Source organism: Marmota flaviventris, chromosome 3, assembly GCF_047511675.1.
Source record: "Marmota flaviventris isolate mMarFla1 chromosome 3, mMarFla1.hap1, whole genome shotgun sequence".
In the NCBI taxonomy this organism is placed as follows: domain Eukaryota; kingdom Metazoa; phylum Chordata; class Mammalia; order Rodentia; family Sciuridae; genus Marmota; species Marmota flaviventris.
Genome location: NC_092500.1, coordinates 65,274,697 through 65,291,426, shown reverse-complemented (window position 1 = coordinate 65,291,426; position 16,730 = coordinate 65,274,697). Strand labels below are relative to the sequence as shown.

Here is a 16,730-nt window from a genome sequence, read left to right as displayed (position 1 = left end):
GTATTTGCATAATGGTTCCTCTTCAGCAATTAGAGGGAATGAGCTTTTGATAGGCAACAACAGAATAATCTCAAAATAATTATGCTGAGTGGAAGATGCCATATAAAAAAGAGTTCATACTGTATGATTCCATTTCTTTAAAATTCCAGAAAATGCAAACTAATGTACAGTAATAGAAAGAAGATCGGTGGTTGCTTAGAGAGGGTGTATGGGGGCGGGAGATGCAGGGAAGGATTACAAAGAAGTACAAGAAAATTTGGAAGGTGATGTACGTGTTCATTACCTTGGTGGTGATGATTTAATGTATGTATACATACGTCAAAATGTATACTCTAAACATGCAGTTTATTGCTTTATTAAGCAATAAAATTACTTTAAAATGCATATAGTGAGGCACACTAGGCGGTAGGCATACTGTGTGCCAGTTTGTTAGAAGTGTGCCAAATGCATTCTTCCCATTTTGTCCTTACAATAAATCTGAGATTAGTACTGAGACTGATTGTTCCCTTTCACAGATGGAGAACACTGAGGTTTAGAGAAGTTGTTTAGAGGCATCCCAGTTAGTAAGTGGCAGTCTGAGCATGCTTTTTCACTCTCAACTGTGAATTTGTGGTAGAAAGATCTATTTTGCAGTAAAGAGGCAAAATAAAGTGCTAAAAGTTCTCGCATTCATTATGTAAATCCTCAGAAATGGGGAGAAAGCAGTTCAAATGCTCATGCCTACTTCACAGAGGGACACATTGAGGTTCAGCAAGAATGATGACTTGGACACAGTTTCAGACTTGGGGGCTGTGTCTTCCCACTACTTATACCAGGCCCCTGGCTGCGGAAACACAAGCCTCCACGTGCTGTCGGTAGACCTCGAGTCTCATCAGTTGGCCAAAGATGATGTAAATCGAGTCCTTGGGTTTATAGATCAGAAACTTCAACAACTGAGCGCTGTACTACTACCAGACAAATTCCAGAGAAAGGTACGACTTGACATTGACAGGGGCCGCGGAGCGCGAGTCAACACCACACCTTTCGGCTTTCCACTCCGGTGTCTGCGGCGAAGCGGTTCCGCGGCCGGTGCGGCCTTCCGCGCGGCCCCTCCCGCGACTCGGCGGGGGCGTCGTGGAGGCGGGCCCGGGGACGCTCTCTGGCGCTCCGGCGTGGCGCCCCCTGCCGGCGCCCTGTTCTCCTTCGCCCGGATCCGGTCCCGGCGGCGCGGGGACGCCGGCCTGCAAGCCAGCAAGCGGGCGGGCGGGCGCGCCCTGCAGGGGTAGGTGGGCCGCGGGGCGAGGGCGGGCGCGGGGCACGGAGTGCCAGCGGGGACAGTCGGGCGGGGGGCGTGCGCGGAGGGGTCGGGCGAGGGGCCGATGGGCGGGTGCGCGCGCGGAGGCGCGCGGCGGGCGGGCGGGCGGGCGCGAGTCATCAATTATGCAAGTACTCGGGCGGCGCGGGGGGCGGGCGCGGGGAGCGCTCCAAGATGGCGCCCACCGCAGTCCCGCCCGCCGCAGCCTCGGCGCCTCTGCAGTCCGGCCGCGCCTCCCGGGCCCCGCGCTAGGGCCACCGCCGCCTCGCTCGCCGTCGCTGCCGCCGTAAGTCGCCCCGGAGCCCCCGCCCTGGCGCTGCTCCTCGCCACGGGCTCCCCTTTCCGCCTCGGGACCCTTGAGCGGGCTCGCCCCTCTCCAGTCAGGGGCTTTGCCGCAGAGTGCGCGGCGGGGCTCGCGGGGCTGTGGAACCGAGTTTCTGACCTCCCTGTTTTGGACAGGTGTTTTGGAAGTCTTGCTTCCTTCTACCGTGTTTACTGGGGGCCCCTAGGAGAATCTAGGACCACCGGCCCCACGCCCGGATACCTTCCTCTCCTCGTCTCTCTAGTCTACATTGGGGGACACGGGTTGCCCTCGGTGCCCCTTCCGTGGTTCACCCCCCTCCCCCAGCCGGGGTAGAGTCGGGTCGCTAGCGGGCTTGCTCTGAGAAGGGCAGCACTGTCGGGATCTTCCTACAACAGCCCCTTAGCCTTTCCCCCTCCCCCATGTCTTACTGCATCCTTGTCCCTGATCAGGCTCCAGATTGCTACCAACTGCAGAAGCCAGGTGTTCCTGGGTTCTTTGGGTTGCTAGGACTTCCCCTGTCCTTTACTCGGATGTGTCTGTCCCCCTCCCAACAGGGTGTTCTGTGGCTGTGTTGGGGGCGCCCGGGACCTTCCTCGGCAGGCTAGGATTTCTGCATTAGGGAGTACATCACTTTCAGAATATCCCCCTTCCCCCATCCATACGCCACCCGATGCAGAGCTTGTTCCTCTCCTCCTCGCTCCCCTTCCCCCCCCGCCCCCCTTACCACCGCCAGCAGCACTCTGGGCTTCTTGTTAGCATAGGGTCCAAGACTGACTGTTTGCCAAATCGCACAGCTTGGACCCTTCCTCTCTACTTCTCTGTTGGTACCTTGGGGGACCGCAGAGCCTCTGCATTTCTGCTGGGAGCTCAGCTCCATCCTCTCCATTGCCTCTCCATTGCCAGCAGCAACCACCGGTGGAGACTTGGCAGCTAACTTTTTAGGGGGAGGGGGAGTAGGCCAGGGTTGTTAGACCCCTCTAGGGGACCCAGCTTTGAGTTGGCATGGAGTGGGAATCATTTTTCAGCTTGATAAATAGGATTCTTTAAACCATGTATTGCTTCCAACTACTCCACCCTATGCCCTTTTCCTCACTTACACTGCAGTTTTTAAGCATGGGGGAATACATTTTATATCTGGAGATTCCAAGATTCACATCAGTGTTCATGATAAATGAATGTCATCTGTTTGGGGGAGGTGGGTAGAAGAAACTTTGCATTGCATCTGGCTGAATTCAGGGGGAGGGAGTAATAATTAGCATGGAGCAAGCTCTGCTATACAAGAGAAGCCGCTTTAAATGCACAGTGGGCACCAGAGAGGCAGGGATGGAAGCAGGAAGTGTGGGTGAGGACCTTGAGGGCAAAGAGGGGAGAGTGCTTTTTAAAAATAACTGTTTTCTCAAGTTTGAACCTGGAGAGATCCTTTAGAGAGCTAGTGGTGTGTTAGGGCTGGGGGATGTTTTAGCTTTCCAAGAGAGATTTCGGGTGTGGTAGGTTTTTCACTGTCTCACAGTCTCTCTGTACTTCTTTTTCTCCACGTGCATTAGAAGATATGGGGGAGGGGGCTTTTTTCCTTCCTCAAAATTTTTTTTGATGTGTAATGCAAATGGCTGGACAACATTACAGCCTAGTACCAGGATGGTAGGAATCTTGGGGAATTCAGATTTAAAATGACAAAAGCTACATTGTAGCACATTGTCTGTAACCTGGTTCTTGAAATACTGCAGCGTTTTTTTTTTTTTTTCCTTTGGAACTCATGACCTATAAGGCCTTCAGTTCTCCCTGAAAGAGGATTTGATTGCTTGTTGGGGGGTGGGGGTGGTAGTGATGGTTCCGTGTTCAGCAAGCATTCTCTGTCCTAGAAATTGAGGCTGTCCCTGGAGAAGGCTGCAAGCATGTTCTATGTTCTCAGAACATCTGATTCAGGGTGTATGTAAATGCGTTGTGTTTCTTAGTAGGGTTGGTCACAGGTATTGCAAAGCAGTTCTTGATGGTACAGGCTAGTTTTATTGGTTTCTTGGGTTCAGTTTGAGAGGCTGACTTTATATGCTTTTGGTTTTCATTTGGGGCTTTGTCAGCTTTTATCAAAATATTTGGAAGATTTTGTTTTAAACTGATAAAGAATAATTAAGGAGAATATAGCCTGCTTAAACACACATAACCCTACAGTTGCTTCCTTGTAGGACCCTTAACAAATTTTTCTTGAGCTCCAGCTTCCGATTGCCTTTATTTAGGCTTGTACCAGGGTTTGGTGGTGTGGTGCTGAAAGGACAGTTCCCCAACCAGTTCTGCAGTGAAGAGCACACATGCTGGTCAGGATTTGGATTTTTCTTTGCTTTATATCCTTCGTTTAGCAGGCTTTCCTGTGGATGTGCATGTGTATGCGCAGCTGGGTTTGTATTTGAGGTTGAAGGCCTAGTTATCACATTTTATTACTCCCACATAACTGTCCCTCATGGAGACAGTGTTTTACAGGCTGCCACAGATCCATATGTAAATCATACAGTGACACTCTGCTGACTGCATTAATTCAGTACATTTCAGTCATTTCAAATATCAAGACACTGTTAATATTATGGATATTTGGTTTTCACTAGAAAGAATTAGATAGCTTGCCAGGCTAATCAGGATCAGAAGGGCATCTTCCCTGGGTTGATCTGAATATGAGCTGCAAAAGAGACAGGTCACAATAAGCTGGTCTGTAATCCATTGTATCACCAAAGTTTATTCATCCAAAAATTCATTTTAAACTCATAGAAAGGGAAGAGGACCATAAAATTAAGCTTGTACACCCTTCCACCTAACCCAGGAATTCCTCTTACAGGAGATTTCTGCTTTGAATACTTTCATTGGTAGGGAACTTATTACCACAAAAATAGCCCATTCCACGTGGATTCCAGTGTGATTGAAGTACTTTAATCTCACTAAAAAGTTAACATAAATCAAGTCAAAAGACATATAAATTAGGTTTAGGTTATGGGGAAATGTCATTTTTGTGCTTACCAAGAAAAGATTGGGACTTAATGAAATTCTTTATACAAGAAACCTGTAACTACATGAAAAGAATACAAAGGGACGTGTCTACTTAAAGCAAGAAAAACATTCTATGAATGGAAAGAAAAATAGTTATCTTTAATATGCTGGTATTATGTAACAAGTTGTTCTAGAAGACACATGCTTGAATTAATGAATACTTAATTTCTATGGATTATATCTAAGGAGAGTAAATCCACACTGTATGGAAAGTGTTAACCATTTTATCTAGCGAGAGAAACCACTTACCACACTTAAAAAATAATACTGCAGAAAAAGTTAATATATGTAAAAACAGGAAAAGAGTCATTAGTCTTAACATCCTGAGCAAGAGTTGTCTGTGTTTGTTTTTACAGTCTTTTATTTCTTTTTTTTTTTTTTGCAGGAAGTATTTGAAAAATACTCTGAATGCCAATATTTTTAAATCAAGCCTTTCAAGCTTTTAAATTCATCATCTACTAGTCAGTTGTTTAGGGTCTTAAACTCTACATTGTCTTATTTCAGTTTACCTTTTTCTTGGCCCTTTTTAACTTTTTGGAAAATCCATATTTATTGTGAAAGAATTTACTTATAGAATTGGATTCCTTTGACATCTCTTAAATTTAGTAGCTAGAGGAGTAAAACTTTTTTTTTTTTTAAGTTAGTGATTCAACATACAGTCTTACTCGTACCTACTATGCTCAAGGAATTGTACTAGGAACCAGATTAGAAGAAAATGCTGTGCTCAAATACTGGTGGTTTAAGGAAGGAAATAGAACTTTCACCCTTTAGGTTTATTGATTGCTGAAATGTATGGCAGCCTATTAGGTTGAGCCCAGTGATTTAACTTAAAGAAGAAATAGTTTGCACAGGAATGGGAAGGAAATGAAGGGAGGGGGAAAAAAAAAGACAAAGGAGAAGTCTTCTGGAAATTTTTTTCTGTCCATTTGTGAAGTTGTAGAAACTTAGCCAAGACACACAGTTAAGTACTATGTTAGGAATTAAGGTGAAATGAAGGCCCAAGAAGGTTGCCATAGTTACACCATTGAGAATAAAAGTCAGGATAGTATGGGCTTTGGTGTCAGGCAAAACTAGGTTCATATACCAACTCTGCTGCTTATTTACTTTGTGACCTTAGGCAAGTTATTTAATCTGTCTGGGCTTCAGTGTTCTCATCAATAAAAATAGCAATAATAATACTTACATTGCAGGGTGTTTGTGGGGATTAAATGAACTCTGTTTCCTTATGGTTTCTGACACAGTATATATTAGTTCCTTACTCTCTAGATATTGAGCAGCTTAGTGTGTGTTTTTATTTGTATTTGATAAGTGTATGTATATTGTTGTAAATTTTAGGAGATTGAAAAGCAGCTGGTTTCTTTATCCTCAGTCTGGCATAGCAGATTGAATCTGCAGGTTCTTTAACTTAAATGGACATTACTAGTCTACAAAGAGAAAAGTTTTATTGTACATTTGTTGTGTTGGCCTTTACTGCATTATCAGAGTAATATTCTTACTCATTCCCCAACTACACTAGAATAGGACTCCACCAAAAAGGAATGCTTTGGTACTCACCAGCTGGCAGGCAACTAAACTGTTGTTAACCATAGTCTGGAATCTGAAGGTGGAATGAACCCAGAAATTAGGGCCTGCTTTTATTCTGTTCTGAACTGGGTTTTTAAAATCATGTTTAAGTGATTATAAGAGTTTGGAGTTGCTTTTATCCCAATCATTTTAGGTTTTCCATGGTATAGTCATTGAACTTCTTTGTTTGAATAAATTTCATACATTTAGGTCTCACAAATGACCTTTGGCAATTATTACTTTATATTTGTCTGTTTTCAAAACTTTTTTTCTTTTTTGGTGGTACTGGGGATTGAACCCCTGAGCCTCATGCATGCTAGGCAAGTGCTCTGCCACTGAGCTACATCTCTAATCCTGTTATCAGAACTATTAAAAATGCTTCTATCAGTTGATTGTTGAAGTTCGGTAAGATGAATATTATGTTACCCGTTGTATAGTTAAGGAAACTGAAACTCAGTCCATAAGATTGAGTGGTCCAGGGTTAAGGACTAGTTAACTAGTGGAGTACAGACTGGTATTCAAGTTAGTTGACTCATGCTTAAAAATTTTTTTCCCATTAAATGGGGTTATATTCTGATGTTCATATAACCAAGTAATGTGAACAATTTTGGTTTTATTTTAAGAAATTATCATTATCCTAGGTAGCTAAACATATCTTAGTGAGTGGGCATAATGAAAGATTCTGAGATAGGCAGAGGGAGGGCAAAAGTACCTTTGGAAGAGAGCATTTTGGAAAAGGAAGGATGAAGGGAAATGAACTGAAAATGTATCAATTAGTAGAATATGGGTGAAAATAGGAGGCATCAAAGTAATACACTTATTTTCCTTTTGTAGCTATCTTAGCTACTGTGTGTGTGTGTGTGTGTGTGTGTGTGTGTGAGAGAGAGAGAGAGAGAGAGAGAGAGAGAGAGAGAGAGATATTCAACCCTTTTGGTGCTCTACCACTTAACTACATCCCTAAACCTTAATTAAAAAAAAAAAAATGACATAGGGTCTTGCTAAATTGTGAAGGATGTCCTCAAATTTGTGATCTTCTTGCCTCAATCTCCCCACTAGCTGGGATTACAGTGTGTACAATTATGCCTGGTTGCTACTTTTTAGATAGACATCATGTCTTAGTATCTGCTCATCTTTCTCTATAACTCTTGACATAAATATACACACCTTGTTACTCAGAAATTGCCAACCTTAGTTATAACCAGGACTGTAGAGAATTGTGGCCCCTGTCACCCAGATATCTTTGCTTATGCAAGACTTAAATTATCATAGGTCTCAGAGAACAAAGGCATGCTGGGAATTAGTGCTAGGAGGAGTAAGCCAGTTGGAGCAGAAGTAGTTCTGTGAAGGCTTTGGGCTAGAAGAGCAAAGGTAAAAGAATAATAGTAAAGATTTTCCCTTAGAAATATAGCGACAGAGAAAAGCAGTAAAATAAAAGCTGGAAACTTCAGGTTCTAAGAGGTACTCTTGATTTGGCACTGTAGCTCCATTGCTCCTGGCAGGAGTTGATTGGGCTGGGATGACTAAACAGGTGGAGAGGTTGGGAACACTTTTATAGTTACTTTTGGAGAGACCTCTTGTGTTCATTGGGCTTGTCCCAGTCTGGAAATGGAAAACCCTGAAATCCCTCAAAAGTCCTATTAACAGGCTCCTTTCATGTTCAGTTCATTAGTGTGGTTTTTATGCTGTTTAATCTTCTGAGTTTCTAGAGAATAAGAACATTAGATAAGTTGTGAATTATACATTTATTTTCCTCCTTTTCCCTATGTTTTGAGTATTTAACTGATTATTGACATTTCTACCAGAGTGGAGGGAAGGGAGAAAAAGTCAAAGTTAAAATGTTACTTTTAATTTGTAGATGATTGATAATGGAGGAGATTGCAACTACTTTATCAATGAAAAAGTAATTGATTTTTGATCTGTTCTTATTCCCTCCCTATTTTAATTGCATGGACAAGTGAATGCTGAGCTTCCAGAAGCTTAACAGCCATTGCAAGCCAATATGTAATAGCATTTTTCCTTCATTTTGCTGAACAACAACCCTGTAAACAAATAGTGCTTAATTTATTATATGGTTAACTCCTTATTTTAGGAGGAATTCTTTTTTCATTTAAGCATAATGCAGCAGGCTTTTGTGTCACATTCACTAATGTCTTTTTGTCTTAGCAAGAAGCTGAATAAAATGCTTTTAAATGAAAACAAATTGATACATTATTATTAAATTGCAGAGAAGACTTAACCAAGTTGCGAATGGGACCTATAGAGTTCAGAAGACCCAGAAATCTCATTCACCATAGAATTATCAATTGGATTTCCTGAGATTTGGGTGTAGACTAAAGAGATATAATGCTGTGTTTCTAGGGGACAATTCCTTGATGATAGCAAAACATTTTTAAAAGATTTTTTATTGTGATAAGGATGAAAATGTTGGGAGTATGAGGAATCATCAGAAGGGGAGAGTGAGGGAAACTAAATAACAGAGGTGAAAATGGACAAGGGAATTAGATGTGAATATAGAGAATTACTTATATTTTAAGAGAAGGTGTTCATTCCTCTCCAAAGAGTCCCATCTAGAGTGGTCCATCTAGAGTGGTCCTCATCTTTCGGACAGGGCACAGAAACTTAGGAAGGTGGGATTTTTGTTTGTTTTGTTTTTAAATATTATTCTTAGCTCTGTTAGAACTTTGCTACAAGTTGCTTTCTTTATATGATCTTTGCATTAGGAAAACTAGAGAATATTTTCTTGTTTTATTCCAAAAAAATTAGTAACATTCTTAAATGTTTCTTTTATTTTTTCCCTTTTTTAAAAAGGACTTTTAGTTATTTAATATATAAGTCTTTTCTCCGCTGAGTGCAGTGGTACATTTCTATAATCCCAGTGACTTAGGAGGCCAAGGCAGGAGACTCCGTGATTTGAGGCCAGCCATAGCAGCTTAGGCCCTAAGCAATTTAGCAAAACTCCCTAGTTTCCTCCCCACAATTTTTTTTTTAAAGGCACTGTTGATGGTATCTCTTTCATTCTAATTTATCTTTTATGTAATATTTGTTTGAATAGTTCATAGGGGCAGAGGGTTAAAAAATCAGAAGGTTCGAAGTTTTCTTTTTGTCTCCCAGTCATTTTGTATGCACTCCATAAAGGCAACTCATTACCAAATTTCTTGTGTAAATTTTCCTACCTACATATACACATATACACTTTATCTCCCTCTGCAGCTGCTGCTCCCACCCCCCAGTTGTTTCCAATTATCTCTTAAAGGAAGACTGTTAAAATAGTTTATGGATTTGAATTCTCATTATAGATATCTTAGATCTAATTGGAAGAATCAAATGCTGTCCCAGTTTTGGGCACCCTAGACTTCTGGAGAAAGTCCTAAGCACTGCCAGCTAGTTAAGTCACCAGGCCTTCGTGTGTGGTTTTATCTGTATCTCCAAGATTTAAAATCTTTTGTGGTAAGAAGTAAAACTGAACTTATTCACAAACAACACAATCTTCTATGTTGAATCTCCTAAAGAATCTACAGAGAGCCAGGCACAGTGGTGCATGACTGTAACCCCGTGACAGTGAGTGACTCAGGAGGCTGAGAAGGAAGATCACAAATTCAAGGCCGGCTTCAACACCAACAGTGAAGGTTTGAGCAAGGAAAATATTGAGTATATGGTCTAGAGGAAGAGAAGGAATAAGAATGTCTTTCAAGAACTCCAGTACCTTATGTTCAACATGAAAGCCACAGGTGGAAGATGAAGAATGTCAAAGAAGGATCAATAATGAAAACAAAAGTGCAACAAAATAATTACTTTGCTAGACAAGAATTAACTAGTAAGGAGGAAAGGGAAACCCCTGGAGAAGGTGCCACTGCATTGTCATTCTGCTAAACTAGAGAAGGACATGCCCAGAAGGGTCCTTTTGGGCTTGCCCAGAGACAGAGTTCCACTGAGTAGAAAAGCTTCGTTGGTACCCACCTTTGGAAAGTTGGCTCGCCCAGACTCCAGGAGAGCAGGGTCCACTCAGTCTTTTTGTTCAGATTCTTGGTGAAAGTCAGTTCTGAGGCAGTTATTTTTTAAAAATCTTAAATGAACTGTCTATAAATATAATAACTGATTTCAGGATCCTAAAGTAAGTACGCAGTGAATATAGTATATTATTCACTGAATGTTACAAACAAGTGAAATATTTGTCAGTTACACCTCTGCAAAGCTGAGGGGAGTAAAAACAAGGAATATCCTACAGAATAAAGATCTATTTAATATAGCACCATTAAAAATCTCAACCCTTTAAAAATTTCCTTATGATATACATAACTCCTCTATGTTTTATTTTTCCTAGTGAAATTTATATTCCAGTTTTTTGATCTATTTAATGTAAAAAATTAATTTGGGTCAAAGCAGCACTTTTCTACTAACTACATTGCTTTTTAAGTTTCCATTAGAGAAATTTTTTATGAACAATAATAGTGTAGAAGATGTCATGGCCTTGAAAACTCTTGGCCCATTGCTTTATGTGGTGAACCGAAAATCACTTGTCCTGATCACACCAGGGAGCAAATATTTAGTGAGTGTACCATGGGTGTGGCATCATAAGGACTGAGAGATATATAAAAGTTACACCTTATATTGTAGGAACTTAATTGGTAAAATATATAAGAAACACAAAATGTTAAGTAAGGAAAGATTTTTGTAATGTTCATGGGTAAATAATTGAAAAGGCAATAATTGTCAACTGAATGGTACAGTTGACTTTTTTAAGAAAAGAGAGCATCAAGCTGGTATGATCAGAGAGGTTGATGGAAGAAGTGTAAGTTGAGCTGGGCTTTACGGAATGGTTAGAAATAACAGTGTGAGCCAAAGTGAGGGGTAAGAATGTACAAAGTGTTTTGGGGGGAATAGTGAGCAAACCACTTGGGCTAGGGTAGAATTTCCCAGTGGCAGATAAATCTGCAAAACTAGCAGAGAGTTAGCCAAATATTAAGAACTTTCTGCAGTTGTACTTATGACAATAGAGAACAACAGAAGATTGTGAAGGGGTACAGAATGACATGATCAAAACTGTGATGTAATGGTTTAGCAAGAATGGGCAGTAGTATCTAATGGGATGGAATATAGCAAGGAATGGGACATCTGGTTATTTGATTTGGCCTTGCTGCATATTGATGAAGATTTGGACTAGTATAGTCATGATAGGGAAGGAAGGAAAGTAAACACAATTTTAAATATATGTGTCACATGGATGTGTGTGCTTAAGTAACCTTTTCTAATGTAAGAGTTTATAGGAAGACTCAATAGAATTTAGTGAATAACTTCACATGGAGGAGAGAGAGGGTAAAGATTATTTCACTGTTTTAAAGTTTAGAGAAAGAGAACCAAGTATTTTGAAAAACTGGTGACGTTTGTTCTGTAATATGTATTGGGAGTCTAGTTCAAAGTGTTTTGTTTATCAAGCTCTCATTATTTCTAATTTTCTTATCATTTCTCTTCAGAGGACTTTTCCCTATTGGTTACTAATGTTGTTTCTTTTAGGAAAACCTATCTTTGGAATTTCTTTATATTCTTAATCTTCTCACTGATAAAGATTATTCAATCTTTCTTTGTGGATCTGTACCTTTGGAGTCTTTCTCTCCATTTAAAGACACTTAACTCATTGTCCTTCTCTTTGAGATTCTCAGTTAACCTTCAGTTTGGAGGAGAAAGAAACAAGAATTATGCATGTTATTTTCTGATAACTGTTGTAGCCTTTTGAAACTTTGTGGATTTCTCCTTTTGATCTTTGCTTATATTCCACGTGCTTCATGAGAGCTACAGTATTTGAAATTGTGGGCAGAATTAAAGGTAGCAACTGAAAGGATTCTAACAGATAAAAGCAGAGAGCCAGAGGAAGAGGTCTTATTCAGCCAGTCGTGTTGATTTCTATTTCAGGTACTTAATTTTGGGCTGTGGATGGAAAGCCTCAGACTTGACTTGCATTAATGTAACATCCTTGCTGTAGCTGGAGTACAGGACAGTGGCCAGTGGGCCTTAACATACAACTTCAGCTTTCAATGGTAATTTATAGAAAGGTCAAGCCTGGGGAGCTTGGTTCTGTTCTTACCTTTACTAGTCAGCAAAGATCTTTGAATAAGAATATGTAAAGGGCTATTAGAACACAAGAATGTATACAAAATCAAAAGAATAAAATCCATTTAGAGAAAAATCCATCACAAATTTAATGCAATTTTAAAAACTCAATTTGTTGAAATTATTTCTTTTTAACCACTAGAGTTACTGAGTTCTTGCAAATTCCATCATATTTAACAGAGTTTGTACTCAGACAGTTGGCAGAAGACCCCAGGGTTTGCTGTGGAACCAGTAGAGCTAGCAGAGTTCACATACAAGATGTTAATAAATTTAGAGCTCTATTTAGGGATGCAAAGCACCCTTACAGTAGTTTATTAGGAGGTTCTCTGTGCCATCACATTATTTGTACTTGCCTTCTAGTTTGAATCTCAGGCTAATAGCCATTAAATAATAGTGCTCTTGGAAGGCATTCTTAAGGTAGCATGGGATGAGGAAAGTTCATGAAGACCATTTGACTGAATGATGTCATCTGTTGTATTAGTCTGGATGTTCTTGTGCAAGTAATATTTTAATAGCTCTATAGTCTTTTTTTTTTTTTTTTTTTTTTACTTTTTAGCTTTGTTTTTATAATTCTTCCTTGTGTCTAGAAAAGGTGTAAGGGGCTACGTAAAGCCCAAGATGGCTTTTATTGAACGCACAGATTGAAAGATACAGTATAGTAGGGAAACAAGATAAAATAATCTTGTACATATTTCACTTGCCTTACAAGGCCTTTTTTCCCCTCCTGATTCATATAGGAAACTTTGACTATAAGTACCCAAGGGGTAAGATTTTTTTTAATATTTTATTTTTTAGTTGTAGTTGGACACAATACCTTTATTTATTTATATTTATGTGGTACAGAGGATCAAACCCAGAGTCTCACACGTGCTGGGCGAGCGCTCTACCGCTGAGCCACATCCAAGTCTCTGATTTTTTTTTTTTTTATTTGTTCTAGTTAGTTATAATGCCAGCAGAAAGCACTTTGACATATTGTACACGAATGGAGCACAACTTTTCATTCTTCTGGCTGTATAAATAATTTTGAGATCTTAAGGTAAACTTATGGCAATAAAAATTTCTCAAAAACATTTGTATTACAGGACAAAGAACGTTAAGTACATTTTTGTCTTTTTGTGTTGAGTGAATATCAGAGACTTGCTATTAATAGATATGAGTGTTTTCCATCTTAAATTTTTACTAGATTATATCTCACTTGACCCTTGGAAGCTGATGTGTTTTTTCCTAGCCACATGTGTCCTGGTCATTAGTAAGTCTTTGGTTTATCTTGTAACTTGTAGGAAGTGATAAGTCTTTCACCCCCAACTCCTTTGCATGCTGCCTTGCTGGTTTCCATTGGTGAGGCATAGCAATTGAATGGGAGTATTACTTATATGCCATTTGGCCTCTGCTCTGGCACCCTGTCTTCACCCAGGGAGGTGCTCAGAGAAAGGTGGGGTTTTGTTTTAATGAATGATGAATTCATTACTTAGTGCTACTGTTGCAAAATCTCAAGAAAAAAAGAATTCCCAGAAAGCATGGAAAGTATCTATATCACTTTTCTAGACAGGATTCCTGAGCCATTAGCTCCTTATAGGTGCCTCTTCTGTTTTCAAATGTTGAGTTGTCAGGCCATTCCAATTTTTAATTCCATGATTTAATCACACAACCTAGTAAGAACTGTTGTCTGTAGGAATTGAATACGAACTTTTGGTAGTATTTCATCGAACTTTTGGTAGTATTTCATCGGATAAATTACTTGAGCATATTTTCTCCTATTGTGTAGCTTTTCTTCTCTTAACAGTTTCTTTTGTAATGCTAAATTTTTATTGGGTCCAATTTGTCAATTTTTTTTTTTTGGTGGATCATTTTTTTTTTTTTTGTCATTTATAAGACCTATTTGTTTAATTCAAGATGTTCTTTTAAAAGTTTTGTGGCATTGCATTTTATGTTTAGATCTATGTTCTGTTCAAGTTAATTTTTTATAAGGTGTGATATTTAGTTTCTTTTTTGTTTTTGCACATGGACATGTGATTGTTCCAGTGCCATTATTGTTGAAAAGGTGATCCTTTTTCCACTGCATTGATTTTGGGTTTTTTGGAAGTCAGTTGTCTGTATTTTGTAGAGGTCTATATCTGGATTTTCTATTCTGTTCCATTGATTATGTGTCTGTTCCTTCACCAATATCACACTATCTTGATTACTATAGCTTTATAGCAAGATTTTACTATGGCTTTATAGCAAGTTGTGTCATATGAGTTTTTCAGCTTTTTTTTTTTTTTAAGAGTTAATTTACTCTTATTTTTGTGGAGGAGTTTTGCATCTACAAGAAGATAGTTTTGTTTTTTCTTGTACTATCTTTGTCTAGTTTTGGTATTAGAATAATGTTGGCCTTCGTCAGAAAGGAAGTGTCCTTTTATTTTGCATTATATTTGGTAGAATTCTCCAGTGAAAGCATCTGAGTCTAGGATTTTCTTGAGCAAAGATTTTAAACTAGAAATTAGATTTCTTTAATAACAATTCAGGATATTTATTTCTTTTGAAGTAAGTTTGGTAATTTGTGACTTTCAGGGATTGGTCCATTTAATCTAAATTGTCCAATTTATGTGTATGGATTTGTTTGTAGTATTCCCTTATTATCCTTAATGTCTATAGTAGTATATCTTCTTTGATTTCTGATATTGATAATATATAATTTTTCCTTCTTTGCTTGGCTAGAAACTTATCAACTCTGTTTATCTTTTCAAAGAACCAGTTTTTGGTATTATTGATCCTTCTCTATTGTTTTTCAGTTTTTAATTTAGTTGATTTTAGCTCCTTATTTTCTTCCTTCTTCTAGCTTTGAGTTAATTTATTCTTTCTGTTTTTCTAAAGTAGGAACTTAGGTTATTGATTCAAGACCTTTTATCTGTTTTAGGGGGGATACAGGAGTTTATTCTTTTTTAAAATATTTATTTTTTAATTATAGGTGGATACAATGTCTTTATTTTACTTTATGTGATGCTGAGGATTGAACCCAGTGCTTCACGCATGCTAGGCGAGCCACAACCCCAACCCAGGAATTTATTCTTTTTAATGTAAGCATTTTATGTATAAATTTCTTTCTAAGCACTGCTGTGGGTGCATTTTACAAATTTTGATATGTTTAATTTTTATTTCCTGTAGGATGGAATTTTTAAAAGCCCATTGTTTGGGGTATTGGGAGATTCTTCAGTGTCTTTGTTTTATTGATGTCTAATTTAGTTCTGTTATGACTAGAAAATATACTTTCTATGATTTCAATAGTGTAAAATTTGTGAAGGTTTGTTTTATGACCTGAGGTCTGGTCTTCCTTGTTGACTGCTCCATGTGCTCTTTTTTTTTTTTTAAAACAAACAAACAAACATTTTTTTAGTTGTCAATGGACCTTTATTTTACTTATTTACATGTGGTGCTAAGGATCAAACCCAGTGCCTCACACATGTGAGGCAAGCACTCTGCCGCTGAGTTATAGCCCCAGCCCCTCCAAGTGCTCTTGAAAAGAACATATGTTCTGTTGTTAAGTGGAATTGCCTGTAAATATCCTTTATGGCAAGTTGGTTAATGGTATTTTAAAATTTTCTTTGTATCCTTTTTCATTTTTTGTCTACGTGTTTTAATGATTACTGAAAAAGGAAATTTGATTTGTCCATTCCTTGTGTTAGTTTCATAAGTTTTTGCTTCACATATTGTAAGATTCTTTTCTTGAATACATACACATTTAGGATTGTTTTTGTTTTTTAATAAATTGACCATTTATTGTTATTTAGTGTCTCTATTTATCTCTGAAAATTTTCTGTGCTTTGAGGTCTACTCTCTGTTGAGGGTGGTGGTGCATGGCTATAATCCCAGTGACTCAGGAGGCTGAGGCAGGAGGATCGCAACTTTAAAGGCAGCCTCAGTAACTAAGCAAAGCCCTAAGCAACTTAGTGAGACCCTGTCTCAAAATAAAAAATAAATAGTGGTGGGGGTTGTGGTTTAGTGGTTAAGCACCACTAGGTTCAATCCCTAGTAACAGAAAAAAAAAAAAAAGAAGTCTACTGTATGATATTAATAAAGCCACACTGGCTTTCTGATGATTCATATGTTTGTGTATTTATTTTTCCTTTTTTTTTACTCAAAAAAATCTTTTTATCTTGAAGTAATTTCAGGTGCGTGAAAAGTTACAAAAATAGTACAGAGTTCCTGTATACTCTTTACCCAGCTTCCCCTAATGTTAACATCTTTTATAACCATGATTAAATGTATTGAAACAAAGATTTTTACATTGATATTTACATTGATTCTATTAAGTAAGCTACAGACTTTATTTGGATTTTACTAGATTTTCTACTAATGTCCTTTTTCTATTCCAGGATCCAAGCCAGGATACCATATTGAACCCTTTTATTTTTAACCTATATATATCATTGTATTTAATGTGGGTTTCTGATAGAG

General features: G+C 38.8%; 1 protein-coding gene across 1 annotated transcript in view; it reads left to right on the top strand.

Moving 5' to 3' along the window:
• Positions 1-1,232: 1,232 nt before the first annotated feature.
• Scn8a (sodium voltage-gated channel alpha subunit 8) overlaps positions 1,233-16,730 on the top strand; it is a 180,408-nt gene continuing 164,910 nt past the window's right edge. Inside the window, exons 1-2 of the mRNA XM_027949788.2 lie at positions 1,233-1,261; positions 15,244-15,352. The gene's annotated coding sequence lies outside the window, so the exon portion shown is untranslated. The remainder of the gene's footprint in view (positions 1,262-15,243; positions 15,353-16,730) is intronic.